Below are 17,500 nucleotides of genomic sequence, written 5' to 3' on the forward strand. Positions count from 1 at the left end.
GGTTGCGCGCCCTGGTGCGCACCAAGGAGCGCTCTGAAGTGTGCTCCAAGGTGCGGCGTGCACGAAGTCGGAGCCCGGTTTGCCCCGGGTGTGCACCTCGGGTGCGCACCTCGCGTGCACCTTCGCTGCGGTGGGCACCTTGGCTGGGTTGCGCGCCTTGGTGGGCACCATGCAGTGCACGAAGTCGGAGCCCGGATTGCCCCGGGCGCGCACCTCCGCCAGGGTGGGCACCTTGGTGCGCACAACTTGCCTGGGCTGCGCACCAGGAAGGGCTCAAGATGGCACCCGCGTTCCGTTTTTTTCACTATCTTTCAGAACGGAAATTTTAAAATCTCGTTTTTTTTTGCCTTTTCTGGAAATTAGTGAAGGCAGCGCATCAAAGGTGCGCAACGCTGGTGCGAACCTGGGAGCGCTCCGATGTGTGCTCCAAGGTGCGGCGTGCACGAAGTCGGACCCCGGTTTGCCCCGGGTGCGCACCTCGCGTGCACCTTGGTGCGCACACCTTGGCTGGGTTGCGCGCCCTGGTGGGCACCATGGTGCGCACCAAGGAGCGCTCCGAAGTGTGCTCCAAGGTGCGGCGTGCACGAAGTCGGAGCCCGGTTTGCCCCGGGTGCGCACCTCGCGTGCACCTTCGCCGCGGTGGGCACCATGGCGTGCACGAAGTCGGAGCCCGGTTTGCCCCGGGTGCGCACCTCGCGTGCACCTTCGCCGGGGTGGGCACCTTGGTGTGCAGACCTTGGCTGGGTTGCGCGCCCTGGTGGGCACCATGGTGCGCACCAAGGAGCGCTCCGAAGTGTGCTCCAAGGTGCGGCCTGCACGAAGTCGGAGCCCGGTTTGCCCCGGGTGTGCACCTCGGGTGGGCACCTTGGTGCGCATGCCTTGCCTGGGCTGCGCACCAGGGCGGGCTCAAGATGGCACCCGCGTTCCTTTTTTTTCACTATCTTTCAAAACGGAAATTTTAAAATCTCATTTTTTTTTGCCTTTTTCTGGAAATTAGTGAAGGCAGCGCATCAAAGGTGCGCACCTCGCTGCCCACCACGGTGCGCAACGCCGGTGGGCACCCGGGAGTGCTTCGAAGTGTGCTCCAAGGTGCTGCGTGCACGTTGTCGGAGCCCGGTTTGCCCCGGGTGCGCACCTCGCGTGCACCTTCGTCGGGGTGGGCACCTTGGCTGGGTTTGCCCCGGCTGCGCTCCGAAGCGGGGTTATTGGAGCGCCGCCTCTTTTTTTGTCGGAGCGTTTGGTGGGGTTTCTCGCATTGGCTCTTCCGAGGCCCGGTTGCCACCCTGGCGCGCACGAAGTCGGAAGTAGGGTTAATTGCCCGGGTGCGCACCTTTGCCAGGGTGGGCACCTTACCTGGGCTGCGCACCAGGGCGGGCTCAAGATGGCACGCGCGTTCCGTTTTTTTCACTATCTTTCAAAACGGAAATTTTAAAATCTCCTTTTTTTTTTGCCTTTTCTGGAAATTAGTGAAGGCAGCGCATCAAAGGTGCGCACCTCGCTGCCCACCTTGGTGTGCTCTGAGGTGCGCACCCGGGAGCGCTACGAAGTGTGCTCCAAGGTGCGGCGTGCACGTTGTCGGAGCCCGGTTTGCCCCGGGTGCGCACCTCGCCTGCACCTTGGCCGGGGTGGGCACCTTGGCTGGGTTTGCCCAGGGTGCGCTCCGAAGCGGGGTTACTGGAGCGCCCCCTCTTTTTTTGTCAGAGCGTTTGGTGGGGTTTCTCGCATTGGCTCTTCCCAGGCCCGGTTGTTGGGTGCGCTCCCACCCTGGCGCGCGCGAAGTTGGAAGTTGGGTTAATTGCCCGGGCGCGCACCTTCGCCAGGGTGGGCACCTTGGTGCGCACACCTTGGCTGGGCTGCGCACCAGGGCGGGCTCAAGATGGCACCAGCATTCCCTTTTTCTCACTATCTTTCAAAACGGAAATTTTAAAATCTCGTTTTTTTTTTGCCTTTTATGGAAATTAGTGAAGGCATCGCATCAAAGGTGCGCACCTCGCTGCCCACCTTGGTGTGCTCCGAGGTGCCCACCACGGTGCGCAACGCCGGTGCGAACCCGGGAGCGCCCCGATGTGTGCTCCAAGGTGCGGCGTGCACGAAGTCGGACCCCGGTTTGCCCCGGGTGCGCACCTCGCGTGCACCTTGGTGCGCACACCTTGGCTGGGTTGCGCGGCCTGGTGGGCACCATGGTGCGCACCAAGGAGCGCTCCGAAGTGTGCTCCAAGGTGCGGCGTGCACGAAGTCGGAGCCCGGTTTGCCCCGGGTACGCACCTCGCGTGCACCTTCGCCGGGGTGGGCACCTCGGCTGGGTTGCGCGCCCTGGTGCGCACCAAGGAGCGCTCCGAAGTGTGCTCCAAGGTGCGGCGTGCACGAAGTCGGAGCCCGGTTTGCCCCGGGTGCGCACCTTCGCCGCGGTGCGCACCATGGCGTGCACGAAGTCGGAGCCCGGTTTGCCCCGGGTGCGCACCTCGCGTGCACCTTCGGCGGGGTTGCGCGCCCTGGTGGGCACCATGGTGCGCACCAAGGAGCGCTCCGAAGTGTGCTCCAAGGTGCGGCGTGCACGAAGTCGGAGCCCGGTTTGCCCCGGGTGCGCACCTCGCGTGCACCTTCGGCGGGGTTGCGCGCCCTGGTGGGCACCATGGTGCGCACCAAGGAGCGCTCCGAAGTGTGCTCCAAGGTGCGGCGTGCACGAAGTCGGAGCCCGGTTTGCCCCGGGTGCGCACCTCGCGTGCACCTTCGCCGCGGTGGGCACCATGGCGTGCACGAAGTCGGAGCCCGGTTTGCCCCGGGTGCGCACCTCGCGTGCACCTTCGCCGGGGTGGGCACCTCGGCTGGGTTGCACGCCCTGGTGCGCACCAAGGAGCGCTCCGAAGTGTGCTCCAAGGTGCGGCGTGCACGAAGTCGGAGCCCGGTTTGCCCCGGGTGCGCACCTCGCGTGCACCTTCGCCAGGGTGGGCACCTCGGTGCGCACACCTTCTCAATGTTTTCTTGCCTTTTCTGGAAATTGGTGAAGGCAGCGCATCAAAGGTGCGCACCTCGGTGTGCTCCGAGGTGCGAACCCGAGAGCGCTCCGAGGTGCCCACGAAGTCGAAAGTCGGGTTAATTGCATTGTTTTCCCCGGGTGCGCTCCGAGGTGCGCAACATCGGCGCGCACCAAGGAGGGCTCCGAAGTGTGCTCCAAGGTGCGCACGATGGCGTGCACCTCTGGTGCGCACGATTCGGAGCTCGGTTTGACCGGGGTGCGCACACCTTGGCTGGGTTGCGCACCTTTTGTGCGCTCCAAGGTGCGCACGAAGTCGGAGCTCGGTTTGCCCCGGGTGCGCACCTTCGCCAGGGTGCGCACCTTGATGCGCACGCCTTGGCTGGGCTGCGCACCTTGGTGGGCGCCATGGTGCGCACCTTTCGTGCGCTCCAAGGTGCGCATGAAGTCGGAGCTCGGTTTGCCCCGGGTGCGCACCTTGGTGGGCGCCATGGTGCACTCCGAGGTGCCCAAGATTGGTGCGCACCAAGGAGCGCTCCGAAGTGCGCTCCAAGGTGCGCGCGAAGTCGAAAGTTGGGTTAATTGTCCGGTTTGCCTCGGGTGCGCACCTTGCGTGCACCTTCGCCAGGGTGGGCGCCTTGGTGCGCACACCTTGGCTGGGCTGCGCACACCTTGGCACCCGCGTTTCCTTCATTTTAAATTTTTTTTTTTTACAATCTCTCAAGTGGGAAATTCTATAATCTCAACTTTTTTTGCCTTTTCAGGAAACTTTTGAATGGAGCGCATCATTGGTGCGCTCCGAAGTGTGCTCCAAAGCTCTCTCCAGCTGCGTGCACCTGCCCCGGCCGCGCACCCGGCCCCGCCCAGCTTCGCTCACCTGTCCCGGGCGTCTGGTGCGGAACCTTAGAGTAAGAAACATCACCGTGCACCTTGGCCAACGTGCGCGACTCGACCGAGCGCGCACTGGCCGAGGTGCACACCGATTTCACCTGGGTGCGCGCGCAGCACCTCGGGCGCACCGGGGTGCGCGCACAACGCCCGGGTTGCACCGTGGCCTGTGTGCTCGGGGCGCCTCGGGTGCGCGCTCGGTGTCGCCCCCGCGCGCGCGGTAGTGCGGGCAGCGCACCCCGGCCCGGCCCGGCCCCGACGAGAACGCAAACGGGCAAAAGGTTTATTCAAATAGCATTGCGACGCCCGGCGAAAAACTAAAAAAGGGTGCAACACCGGGACTTCCCGGGAGGTCACCCATCCCAGTACTACTCCGGCCCAAGCGCGCTTAACTGCGGAGTTCTGATGGGATCCGGTGCACTAACGCTGGTATGATCGCACCCGTTATGAGCTTGTCGCAGTGTGTACTTAGCAAACCGCGACCCACGTGCGAATCCACCCCGGCCACCCACCCCCGTCGAGGTGCACACCCTCCCTCGCGAAGTGCGCCCCGTTCGCCAAGTGTGAGCCCTGCCCGGGTGCGCGCACCTTGCTAGGGCGTCGGGTGTGCACCCGGCCCGGCCTACGTGCGTGCACCTGGAGGGGGCGTCGTGTGCGTGCAGTGTCCCGTCTGCAACGCGGTGCCCACACACCACCTCGGGCGCAACGACCTGCGCTCACATGTGGGCCGAGTGCACCTTGGTGCATGTTCGGGGCGCCTCGGGTGCACGCTCGATCTTGCCCCGGTGCACCAAGGCGCTCGGTTTGCCCCGGGTGCGCACTTGGTGCAAGGTGGGCACCCAAAATAGGGATCAAGCACCAAAACACAAGTTTCGGGATGCAAAATGGGACCCAAGGACCACAAATGCGTTCCAAGACCCATGATGGGTCCACGAGAACAAAAATGTGTTCCGAGACTTAATAAACAAATATTGGGTTTTAGGAGAAGAAACATGCTCTGATGCCCAAAACGAGAATCGACCCCGAAAAGGCCACAGGCCAAAAGTGGGATGCGAGACAAAAAAAAATGGGACCCGAGGACCAAAATTGGGTTCCCAGGTCGAAGACAGGGCAACCGGACAAGAAACGACCTCTAAGGCTCGAAATGAGTCCCGACGACTAAAACTTGACAAGAAGCACCCATCAGGCACCCAACTCGACACCCATGGGATGCCGACCCACCCGGGCTTCCACCTAGCACACCTTGGCACCCACCCACCCTCGCACCCAACCTCGCACCCAACTTAGCACCTTTGAACCCACATTGGCACTCACCCTGACCCTGGCACCTTGGAACCCACATTGGCACTCACCTTGACCCTGGCACCCACCTTTGCACTCACCTTGGGACCCACCCTGGCTCCCACCTCGGCACCCACCCAGACACCCACCTTGGTTCCTTGGCACCCACCTTGGATCCTTGGCACCCACCCCGACACCCACCTTGGCACGCAACTTGGCTACTTGCCACCCACCTTGGCTCCTTGACGCCCACCCCGACAACCACCCCGTGACCTACCCTGGCTAGGGTTGGTGCACACCCACCCTGGTGCCCACCTTGGCACCCACCCTATGACCCACCTTGGCACGCACCTTAGTACCCACCCCGTTACCCACCCTAGGACCCACCCCGTGACCCACCTTGGCCAGGGTGGGTGCACCCACCCTGGTGCCCACCTTGGCACCCACCCATCCTAGCACCCAGCCTGTGACCGGGCTTGGAACCCAACCTTGCACCCGCACCCGTCTTGGCCAGTGTGGGTGCGCACCCATCCTGGCACCCACGTTGTGACACACCCTTTAACCCACGCACCCTAGCACCCACGTTGGCACCCACCTTGGAACCCAACCTAGCAACTTGGCACCCACCCCGTGACCCACCTTGGCATCCACCATAGCAGTCGCCGACTTGGCACCCACCTCGGCACCCACCTTGACACTTGTGGACCCACCTTGCCACTCACCCTAGCATCGACCCATCCTAGCACCCACCCTGGCACCTTTGCACCCTAGCACTCACCCATCCTAGCACCTAACCTGTGACCCACCTTGACACTCACCCTCGCACCCACCTTGGAACCCAACCTAGCACCCACCCACCCTGACACCAACCCTAGCACCTACCCACCCTTGCACCCACCCTGTGACCCATCTTGGCACCCACCCATCCTACCACTCAACCTATCACCCACCTTCTCACCCACCTTGGCATCCACCTTAGCACCCACCCACACTGGCACCTTGGCACCCACCTCGGGCAAGGTGGGTGCACACCCACCCTGGCACCCAATTTAGAACCCACCGAGCATGTTACCCACCTTGGCACCCACATTGCAGCCCACCCTAGTACCCACCCTATGACCCACATTGGCATCCACACCCTAGCACCCAGGCACCTCGACACCCGCCTTGACACCCACCCTAGCACTGAACCTGTGACCCACCTTGGAACTCACCCTAGAACCCACCCACCCTGTGAACCACCTTGGCATCCACCTTAGCACCCACCCACCTTGGCACCCACTCTAGCACTCACCCATCCTAACACCCAACTTGTTACCCACCTTGGCACCCGCCCTCGCGTCCACCTTGAAACCCACCCTAGCACCCACCCACGCAGGAGCCCACCTTGGCACCCAACCTAACACCCACGCATCCTGGCACCCAACTTGTGACCCACCTTGGAACCCACCCTAGTACCCACCTTTGAACCCACTATATCACCAACCCACCTTGGCACCCACCCTATGACCCTCTTTGGAATCCACCCTAGCACGCACCCACCCTGGCACCCACCATGGAGCGCACCCTAGCACCCACCCACCTCGGCACGCACCTCAACACCCACCTTGGTGTGCGCACTGCGCCAACCTCTCAAAGACCCTATGTGGTGCGCTCCAAAGTGTACACCTTTGGTGCGCTCCAAGGTGCGCACCTTTGGTGCACACCGAGGTGCACACCAAAGTGTGCACCGAGGTGAGCACCAAAGTGCACTCCAGGGTGCACACCAAGGCGTGCACCTTTGGTGCGGTCAATGCAAACGAATTCGGAAGTTGGGGTCGATGTCCTAATCGCTGCTGCAGACTACACGTATGAGAATCGGACAAATAGCTTTATATAGGGGAGGTGTTGCGTTTGATGGGTCGACTCCCCTGGTTGTGTGCACTGCACCAACTTCAAAGACCCTGTCTTGTTTAAGAAGTCAAAAGTTGGGGTGGATGTCCTAATCATTGCTGCAGTCTACGCATGTATGAGAATCAGACAAATAGCTTATATAGGGGAGGTGTTGCATTCGGTGGGTTGACTCCCCTGGTTGTGCGCACTGCGCCAACCTCAAAGACCCCGCATAGCAGAAGAAGTCGGAAGTCGGATTTTGGTGAGCACCAAGGCGTGCACCTTTGGTGCGGTCAACGCAGACGAATTCAGAAGTTGGGGTGGATGTCCTAATCGTTGTTGCAGGCTACACATGTATGAGAATCAGACAAATAGCTTATATAGGGGAGGTGTTGGGTTTGATGGGTCAACTCCCTTGGTTGTGCGCATTACGCCAACCTCAAAGACCTTGTTTTCGTTAAGAAGTCAAAAGTTGGGGTCAATGTCCTAATGGCTCCTGCAGGCTACACATGTATGAGAATCGGACAAATAGCTTATATAGGGGAGGTGTTGGGTTTGATGGGTCGACTCCCCTGGTTGTGCGCATTACGTCAACCTCAAAGACCTTGTTTTCGTTAAGAAGTCAAAAGTTGGGGTCGATGTCCTAATTGCTCCTGTAGACTACACATGTATGAGAATCAGACAAATAGCTTATATAGGGGAGGTGTTGGGTTTGATGGGTTGACTCCCCTAGTTGTTCGCATTACACCAACCTCAAAGACCTTGTTTTCGTTTAGAAGCCGAAAGTTGGGGTCGATGTCCTAATTGCTCCTGCAGGCTACGCATGTATGAGAATCAGACAAATAGCTTATATAGGGGAGGTGTTGGGTTTGATGGGTCGACTCCCCTGGTTGTGCGCATTGCGCCAACCTCAAAGACCCTGCATTGCGGATGAAGTCGAAAGTCAGAGTTTGGTGTGCTACAAGGTGTGGTCGAAGGTGCTCACCTAGGTGTGCACCTTTGGAGCACAGGAAAAGTGCCCTCCAAAAGTGCGCACCTTTGGAGTGCACAAAAGTGCCCTCCAAAAGTGCGCACCTTTGGAGCGCAGAAAAGTGCCCTCCAAAAGTGCGCACCTTTGGAGCGCAGAAAAGTGCCCTCCAAAAAGTGCCCTCCAAAAGTGCGCACCTTTGGAGCGCAGAAAAGTGCCCTCCAAAAAGTGCCCTCCAAAAGTGCGCACCTTTGGAGCGCAGAAAAGTGCCCTCCAAAAAGTGCCCTCCAAAAGTGCGCACCTTTGGAGCGCAGAAAAGTGCCCTCCAAAAAGTGCCCTCCAAAAGTGCGCACCTTTGGAGCGCAGAAAAGTGCCCTCCAAAAAGTGCCCTCCAAAAGTGCGCACCTTTGGAGCGCAGAAAAGTGCCCTCCAAAAAGTGCCCTCCAAAAGTGCGCACCTTTGGAGCGCAGAAAAGTGCCCTCCAAAAAGTGCCCTCCAAAAGTGCGCACCTTTGGAGCGCAGAAAAGTGCCCTCCAAAAAGTGCCCTCCAAAAGTGCGCACCTTTGGAGCGCAGAAAAGTGCCCTCCAAAAAGTGCCCTCCAAAAGTGCGCACCTTTGGAGCGCAGAAAAGTGCCCTCCAAAAGTGCGCACTTTTGGTGCGCACCAAGGCGCTGGTTCGGTCGTTGCAGGCGAGTTCGGAAGTTGGGGTCGATGTCCTGAGCGGAGGTGCAAACTACACAGGTGTCGGAATCGGACAAATAGCTTATATAGGGGAGGTGTATGCTTCGATGGGTCGACTCCCCAGGTTGAGCGCACCGCGCCAACCTCAAAGACCCTACGGTATGGATGAAGTCGGAAGTTGGGTCCGATGACCGATTCGATTAGTAGGTATGCTCATGAGGTCGGAATTTGGGTCCGATGACCTGCCATGTGCAGGAAGGCGAATGTTGACACTGTGCGTTGCAAGGTGCACACCAAGGCGCTGGTGCGGTCTTTTTAGTCGAGTTCGGAAGTTGGGGTCGATGTCCTGATCGGAGGTGCAAGCTACACAGGTGTGGGAATCGGACAAATAGCTTATATAGGGGAGGTGTATGCTTCGTTGGGTCGACTCCCCGGGTTGAGCGCACCGCGCCAACCTCAAAGACCCTACGGTATGGATGAAGTCGGAAGTTGGGTCCGATGACCGATTCGATATGTAGGCATACTCGCGAGGTCGGAATTTGGGTCCGATGACCTGCCACGTGCAGGAAGGCGAATGTTGGCACTGTGCGTTGCAAGGTGCGCACCAAGGCGCTGGTTCGGTCGTTGGAGGCGAGTTCGGAAGTTGGGGTCGATGTCTTGATCGGAGGTGCAAACTACACAGGTGTGGGAATCGGACAAATAGCTTATATAGGGGAGGTGTATGCTTCGTTGGGTCGACTCCCCGGGTTGAGCGCACCGCGCCAACCTCAAAGACCCTACGGTATGGATGAAGTCGGAAGTTGGGTCCGATGACCGATTCGATATGTAGGCATACTCGCGAGGTCGGAATTTGGGTCCGATGACCTGCCATGTGCAGGAAGGCGAATGTTGGGACTGTGCGTCGCAAGGTGCGCACCAAGGCGCTGGTGCCGTCGTTGCAGTCGAGTTCGGAAGTTGGGGTCGATGTCCTGGTCAGAGGTGCAAACTACACAGGTGTGGGAATCGGACAAATAGCTTATATAGGGGAGGTGTATGCTTCGATGGGTCGACTCCCTGGGTTGAGCGCACCGCGCCAACCTCAAAGACCCTACAGTATGGATGAAGTCGGAAGTTGGGTCCGATGACCGATTCGATACGTAGGAATATTGGCGAGGTCTGAATTTGTGTCCGATGACCTGCCATGCGCAGGAAGGCGGAATTTGGGTCCGATGACCGAGTTGATGGCGTGCCATGCGCAGAAAGGCGGAATTTGGGTCCGATGACCGAGTTGATGTTGATGGCCCGCCATGCACAGGAAGGCGGAATTTGGGTCCGATGATCGATTTGAAGGCGTGCCATACGCAAAAAGGCGGAGTTTGGGTCCGATGACCGAGTTGATATTGATGGCCCGCCATGCGCAGGAAGGCGGAATTTGGGTCCGATGACCTGACATACGCATGGAGTCCGACTCGGGGGCCGATGTTCGATTCGATGACTTGCATTGTGGGTAAAGTCGGAAGTTGTGGTCTTTGACCCGATTCGATGACCAGACTTCGGCTGCTTGAGAATCGGACAAATAACTTATATAGGGGAGGTAGTGTTCTCGAGCATCCTCCCCCCGTGCCCGTTTATGTCGATTGATGCTGGTGCTCGACTGGTTGGAGCGCTCGGATGCAAAAATCTTGCACCAGGATTTATCGATTGTGATGGACACGGCAAGTCTCCTGATTGCTATGCAGGAGCTCATCGTGAATCTCTATGCGGCCTTGGTATGGACTCGACCTGCGGAATGGTTCGGCAATGGTAGTCGCTCCAACACGTCCTTGCAATGGCCACAGAGGTGATTCGACTAGAGCTCCAGTCTAGCTTTTGGGTTGCTTGGCGGACTGGTATAGCCGCGATCGAGTTCCGGCCATGAACGTTTTAGATAGCTCTTGGGCTTTCTGGGACGGAAGTCGGAAGTTTGGGCTGTTGTCCGATTTGATGACCATTCTTCGGATGTGTGAGAATCGGACAAATAACTTATATAGGGGACTGTGTTGTCTCACGCAGCCCCCTCCGTGCCCCTCTATCTCGACCGATGTTGGTGCTTGAAAGGGTTGGGATCGCTCGGATTTATAAACGTGCACCACCATTTGTCGAGTGTGAGGGACGCGGCAGGTCTCCTAAATGCTATGCGGGCGCTCTCTGAGAATCTCTATCCGGCCTCGACACAGACTAGTCTTGCTGAATGGTTTGGCACTGGTAGTCGATCCAACACGTCGTTGTTGTGGCCGCCTAGGCGATTCGATTCGAGCCCCCGTCTAGCTTTTGGGTTGCTTGGCGGATTTTGCCCTATCCGCAAGTGAGCTCGGTCCCTAAACGTTCGAGAAACCCGATTGCTATGCGCCGACTCTCTTTCTTGCGAGCCTCCATCTAGCTTTTGGGTCTCTACGGAACGGAAGTCGGAATCTGGGACCGTTGTTTGATTCGACGAGGCAGACTACGGTTGTGCGAGAATCGGACAAATAACTTATATAGGGGAGGTGTTGACTGGAGCATTCTCCCCCGTGCCCCTCTAACTCGACCAATGCTGGCGCTCGAACGGTGGTAGCGCTCGGATTTTCATTGAGCGCCAGCATTGGTCGATTTAGAGGGGCATGCGAGATTCCCGAATGCTATGCGAGGGCTCTAACGGAAATGTCTATTGGTTTCGGTATGGATGCAATTGCGAGTGGTTCGGCAAAGGTAGTCGTTCCGATGCGTCCATGTCGTGGCCAAATCGATAATTCGATTTGAGCCCTCGTATAGCATTTGGGTCTCTCGATGTGATTCCGCATTCCAGTCCCTTTGGGCACTGCTTGAGCCGCATCCCAGGGGGTTCCCTTCCCAATAATCTGCCTCGCAACCCGATTGCTATGCGGTGAGGCTCCTCGGCCGCCTCGGAACTATCTGTGTATCAGACGCATCGCGGGATAAGGGGTTGGCAACGGTAGTCGCCCCAAGCGCGTCCGATGCTTGGACCATTCCGAGGCGGCCCTGAAGCCTCTTCCGTCTAGCCGTTGGGTCCTTCTCGCCGCATCCCTCGCCTCGCACCCCGATTGCTATGCGGTGAGGCTCCTCGGCCGCCTCGGAACTATCTGTGTATCGGACGCGTCGCGGGATAAGGGGTTGTCACTGGTAGTCGCCCCAAGCGCGTCCGATGCTTGGACCATTCCGAGGCGGCCCTGAAGCCTCTTCCGTCTAGCCGTTGGGTCCTTCTCGCCGCATCCCTCGCCTCGCACCCCGATTGCTATGCGGTGAGGCTCCTCGGCCGCCTCGGAACTATCTGTGTATCGGACGCGTCGCGGGATAAGGGGTTGTCATTGGTAGTCGCCCCAAGCGCGTCCGATGCTTGGACCATTCCGAGGCGGCCCTGAAGCCTCTTCCGTCTAGCCGTTGGGTCCTTCTCGCCGCATCCCTCGCCTCGCACCCCGATTGCTATGCGGTGAGGCTCCTCGGCCGCCTCGGAACTATCTGTGTATCGGACGCGTCGCGGGATAAGGGGTTGTCACTGGTAGTCGCCCCAAGCGCGTCCGATGCTTGGACCATTCCGAGGCGGCCCTGAAGCCTCTTCCGTCTAGCCGTTGGGTCCTTCTCGCCGCATCCCTCGCCTCGCACCCCGATTGCTATGCGGTGAGGCTCCTCGGCCGCCTCGGAACTATCTGTGTATCGGACGCGTCGCGGGATAAGGGGCTGTCACTGGTAGTCGCCCCAAGCGCGTTCGATGCTTGGACCATTCCGAGGCGGCCCTGAAGCCTCTTCCGTCTAGCCGTTGGGTCCTTCTCGCCGCATCCCTCGCCTCGCACCCCGATTGCTATGCGGTGAGGCTCCTCGGCCGCCTTGGAACTATCTGTGTATCGGACGCGTCGCGGGATAAGGGGTTGTCACTGGTAGTCGCCCCAAGCGCGTCCGATGCTTGGACCATTCCGAGGCGGACCCGAAGCCTCTTCCGTCTAGCCGTTGGGTCCTTCTCGCCGCATCCTTCGCCTCGCACCCCGATTGCTATGCGGTGAGGCTCCTCGGCCGCCTCGGAACTATCTGTGTATCGGACGCGTCGCGGGATAAGGGGTTGTCACTGGTAGTCGCCCCAAGCGCGTCCGATGCTTGGACCATTCCGAGGCGGACCCGAAGCCTCTTCCGTCTAGCCGTTGGGTCCTTCTCGCCGCATCCCTCGCCTCGCACCCCGATTGCTATGCGGTGAGGCTCCTCGGCCGCCTTGGAACTATCTGTGTATCGGACGCGTCGCGGGATAAGGGGTTGTCACTGGTAGTCGCCCCAAGCGCGTCCGATGCTTGGACCATTCCGAGGCGGACCCGAAGCCTCTTCCGTCTAGCCGTTGGGTCCTTCTCGCCGCATCCCTCGCCTCGCACCCCGATTGCTATGCGGTGAGGCTCCTCGGCCGCCTTGGAACTATCTGTGTATCGGACGCGTCGCGGGATAAGGGGTTGTCACTGGTAGTCGCCCCAAGCGCGTCCGATGCTTGGACCATTCCGAGGCGGACCCGAAGCCTCTTCCGTCTAGCCGTTGGGTCCTTCTCGCCGCATCCCTCGCCTCGCACCCCGATTGCTATGCGGTGAGGCTCCTCGGCCGCCTTGGAACTATCTGTGTATCGGACGCGTCGCGGGATAAGGGGTTGTCACTGGTAGTCGCCCCAAGCGCGTCCGATGCTTGGACCATTCCGAGGCGGCCCCGAAGCCTCTTCCGTGTAGCCGTTGGGTCCTTCTCGCCGCATCCCTCGCCTCGCACCCCGATTGCTATGCGGTGAGGCTCCTCGGCCGCCTTGGAACTATCTGTGTATCGGACGCGTCGCGGGATAAGGGGTTGTCACTGGTAGTCGCCCCAAGCGCGTCCGATGCTTGGACCATTCCGAGGCGGCCCCGAAGCCTCTTCCGTGTAGCCGTTGGGTCCTTCTCGCCGCATCCCTCGCCTCGCACCCCGATTGCTATGCGGTGAGGCTCCTCGGCCGCCTTGGAACTATCTGTGTATCGGACGCGTCGCGGGATAAGGGGTTGTCACTGGTAGTCGCCCCAAGCGCGTCCGATGCTTGGACCATTCCGAGGCGGACCTGAAGCCTCTTCCCTCTAGCCGTTGGGGCTTTCTCGCCGCATCCCTCGCCTCGCACCCCGATTGCTATGCTGTGAGGCTCCTCGGCCGCCTTGGAACTATCTGTGTATCGGACGCATCGCGGGATAAGGGGTTGGCAGTGGTAGTCGCCCCAAGCGCATCCGATGCTTGGACCATTCCGAGGCGGCCCTGCAGCCTCTTCCGTCTAGCCGTTGGGGCCATCTCGCCGCATCCCCCACCTCGCACCACGATTGCTATGCGGTGAGGCTCCTTGGCCGCCTCGGAACTATCTGTGTATCGGACGCATCGCGGGATAAGGGGTTGTCACTGGTAGTCGCCCCAAGCGCGTCCGATGCTTGGACTATTCCGAGGCGGCCCTGCAGCCTCTTCCGTCTAGCCGTTGGGGCCATCTCGCTGCATCCCCCACCTCCTCGGCCGCCTCGGAACTATCTGTGTATCGGACGCATCGCGGGATAAGGGGTTGGCAGTGGTAGTCGCCCCAAGCGCGTCCGATGCTTGGACTATTCCGAGGCAGCCCTGCAGCCTCTTCCGTCTAGCCTTTGGGGCCATCTCGCCGCATCCCTCGCCTCGCACCCCGATTGCTATGCGGTGAGGCTCCTCGGCCGCCTGGGAACTATCTTCGTATCGGACGCATCGCGGGATAAGGGGTTGTCACTGGTAGTCGCCCCAAGCGCGTCCGATGCTTGGACTATTCCGAGGCGGCCCTGTGGCCTCTTCCGTCTAGCCGTTGGGGCCATCTCGCCGCATCCCCCACCTCGCACCCCGATTGCTATGCGGTGAGGCTCTTCGGCCGCCTTGGAACTATCTTCGTATCGGACGCATCGCGGGATAAGGGGTTGTCACTGGTAGTGGCCCCAAGCGCGTCCGATGCTTGGACTATTCCGAGGCGGCCCTGCAGCCTCTTCCGTCTAGCCGTTGGGGCCATCTCGCCGCATCCCCCACCTCGCACCCCGATTGCTATGCGGTGAGGCTCCTCGGCCGCCTTGGAACTATCTTCGTATCGGACGCATCGCGGGATAAGGGGTTGTCACTGGTAGTCGCCCCAAGCGCGTCCGATGCTTGGACTATTCCGACGCGGCCCTGTGGCCTCTTCCGTCTAGCCGTTGGGGCCATCTCGCCGCATCCCCCACCTCGCACCCCGATTGCTATGCGGTGAGGCTCCTCGGCCGCCTTGGAACCATCTTCGTATCGGACGCATCGCGGGATAGGGGGCTGTCACTGGTAGTCGCCCCAAGCGTGTCCGATGCTTGGACCATTCCTAGGCGGCCCTGAAGCCTCTTCCGTCTAGCCGTTGGGGCCTTCCCGCCCCATCCCTCGCCTCGCACCCCCGATTGCTATGCGGTGAGGCTCCTCGGCCGCCTTGGAACCATCTGTGTATCGGACGCATCGCGGGATAAGGGGTTGGCACTGGCAGTCGCCCCAAGCGCGTCCGATGCTTGGACCATTCCGAGGTGGCCCTGAAGCCTCTTCCGTCTAGCCGTTGGGGCCTTCCCGCCCCATCCCTCGCCTCGCACCCCGATTGATATGCGGTGAGGCTCCTCGGCCGCCTTGGAACTATCTGTGTATCGGACGCATCGCGGGATAAGGGGTTGGCACTGGTAGTCGTCCCAATCGCATCCGATGCTTGGACCATTCCGAGGCGGCCCTGCAGCCTCTTCCGTTTAGCCGTCGGGGCCTTCCCGCCGCATCCGTCGCCTCGCATCCCGATTCCTATGCGGTGAGTCTTCTCGGCCGCCGCGGAACTATACCTGTTATTGCTACTGCATCCTTCGGCTGGTAACCTCCTCTGCCGCCTTGGAACGTTCTCTTTGTCGGACGCGTCGCGGGATAAGGGGTTGGCACTGGTAGTCGCCCCAAGCGCGCCCGATGCATAGACCGCTCCGAGTCGACCTTGCTTTCAGCCTCTCACATGCATAGACCTCTCTGAGTCGACCCTGCAGCCTCTCACGTTTAGCCTTTGGAATCTCGCCTCACAACATGATTGCTATCCTTGATGCATCCCTTGCCTCGAGCCCTGATTGCTTTCTTGGCTGCATCCCTCCTCTCCTCACAGCCCGGTTGTCATCACTGCTTCATCCGTCGCTTCATGCATTCTGGCTGCTGGGCCCTTCCCACCGCACACCTCGATTGCTATCTCTTCTGCATCACACACCCCGATTGCTATCTCTGCTACATCCCTCGGCTCTCACTTCTGCATCCTTCGCCTCACACCTCGATTGCTATCAATGCTGCATCCGTAACCTCACACCCCGATTGCTATGCGGGGAGGCTCCTTGGCCGCCTTGGAAATTTCTGTGTGTCGGACGCACCGCGGGATAAGGGGTTGGCACTGGTAGTCGCCCCAAGTGCGCCCGATTCTTAGACCGCTTCGAGGTGACCTCGTAGCCTCTTTCGTCCAGGCTTCCTGCCTTCAACGCCCTTTTTACACCTCGATTGCTATGCGCGGGCTCGTTGGCGTCTATCACCTCTCTGCGAAGAGTGGCACGATGATTGTTGGGGTAAATCGTAGCAGTCCGATCTCTGGCCTTGGGCCATTGTGAGGGCTGATCGATTTCCTGTGCGCATCTCGTGTTCGCCCAGTAACAGACTCGACGACTTGTAATCGGTCTTGTTCCCGATTGTTCCTGGAGGTAGTCTTCGGAACTCTTGGATTTGACCTGTCACTCGAACTGTCCTCTTCCGAGGATGCTTGTGTGTGTGTGCTTGTGCCATTTCCTTGGCGGTATTAACGAGATATTAAAGAGCAGAGTGAGCGCCTCGCCCAGCTATGTTTGGGGCTCTCACTCCCTTACCCGGTGTGCGACCGCTTTGCACGTAGGTTGCGGAGCATCGCGACTCTTTCGATGTTTGGCGGTTGTCTTCCGGTGATGCGTTGGTCCCGAAGTGCACGTTACTAGCATTTCTGCCATTGTTCTCGATCTTTGGCACGTTCCTTCGTTGCAATTGGATATATATCTCCGTTTATACGCGCAGGCTTCTCCCGCCTATTCAGCGCTGTCCCACTCTCAGCACTCTCGTGGTCTCCTTGGCTTCTCTCTCCCGTGAGCGAGCTCTCTTCTCGAGTCTTTTCCATGTCCCATGGAGGTTGCCTTGCGAAATTCGGGCACACAAACGTGACCGGATAAGAGCGGAATTGCCTATGAGGAGAAGCTCACCTTAGGGAGCAGCAATGCCGAGTGTTTCGACAGAGGGTAGAGGGGGCGTTGTTTGGGCGGTTGCACAAAAGAGTGCTACGTTTGCACTGAAGGTTGCTTCTTCGTCTCCGACGAACTCTTCGAGGCAAAAAAGCTTGTTTACGGGGTCGAGGTGGGACTGTTCGTGCGAGTTGCGCCACCAAAAGTGCGTAGGGGGCATATACCTGGGAAATGGATGTCTCTGAGTGGCCTTACTCGGTCGCGTGCACGGTGCATTCTCTAACGGCAGGACTGTCGCGAGCATGTGCGGTTCGGATGTTTTCGGGTAAAGGGTTCCGTACGGGATGTTCTTCCCAGGCTCCTGTGAACCGAGACTCTGCATCGTCATGCTCCGGCTCCCGTGGGTGCTTCATGCCTCGTCGAGCTGTTTGTCGTGGACGATTAAGGCCGAGGCCTTCCTTCGAGAGGGGAATTGTTCAGGCTGGTCGAGGCGGGATTGTTCGTGCGGGGTGCACCACCAAAAGTGCGTAGGGGGCATATGCCTGGGAAATGGATGTCTCTGAGTGGCCTTACTCGGTCGCGTGCACGGTGCACAGTCTCACGGCATGACTGTCGCGA

The 17,500-nt window shown here is 59.7% G+C and overlaps 1 non-coding gene across 1 annotated transcript; it reads right to left on the reverse strand.

The window, feature by feature from the left end:
* Window positions 1-4,186: 4,186 nt before the first annotated feature.
* On the reverse strand, window positions 4,187-4,305 carry LOC131868280 (5S ribosomal RNA). Its single transcript, XR_009366746.1, has one exon. It is a non-coding gene; the product is annotated as a 5S ribosomal RNA (ribosomal RNA).
* Between the last annotated feature and the right edge of the window lie 13,195 nt (window positions 4,306-17,500).

The sequence above is a fragment of the Cryptomeria japonica genome, unplaced genomic scaffold (genome assembly GCF_030272615.1).
Source record: "Cryptomeria japonica unplaced genomic scaffold, Sugi_1.0 HiC_scaffold_202, whole genome shotgun sequence".
Lineage (NCBI taxonomy): Eukaryota > Viridiplantae > Streptophyta > Pinopsida > Cupressales > Cupressaceae > Cryptomeria > Cryptomeria japonica.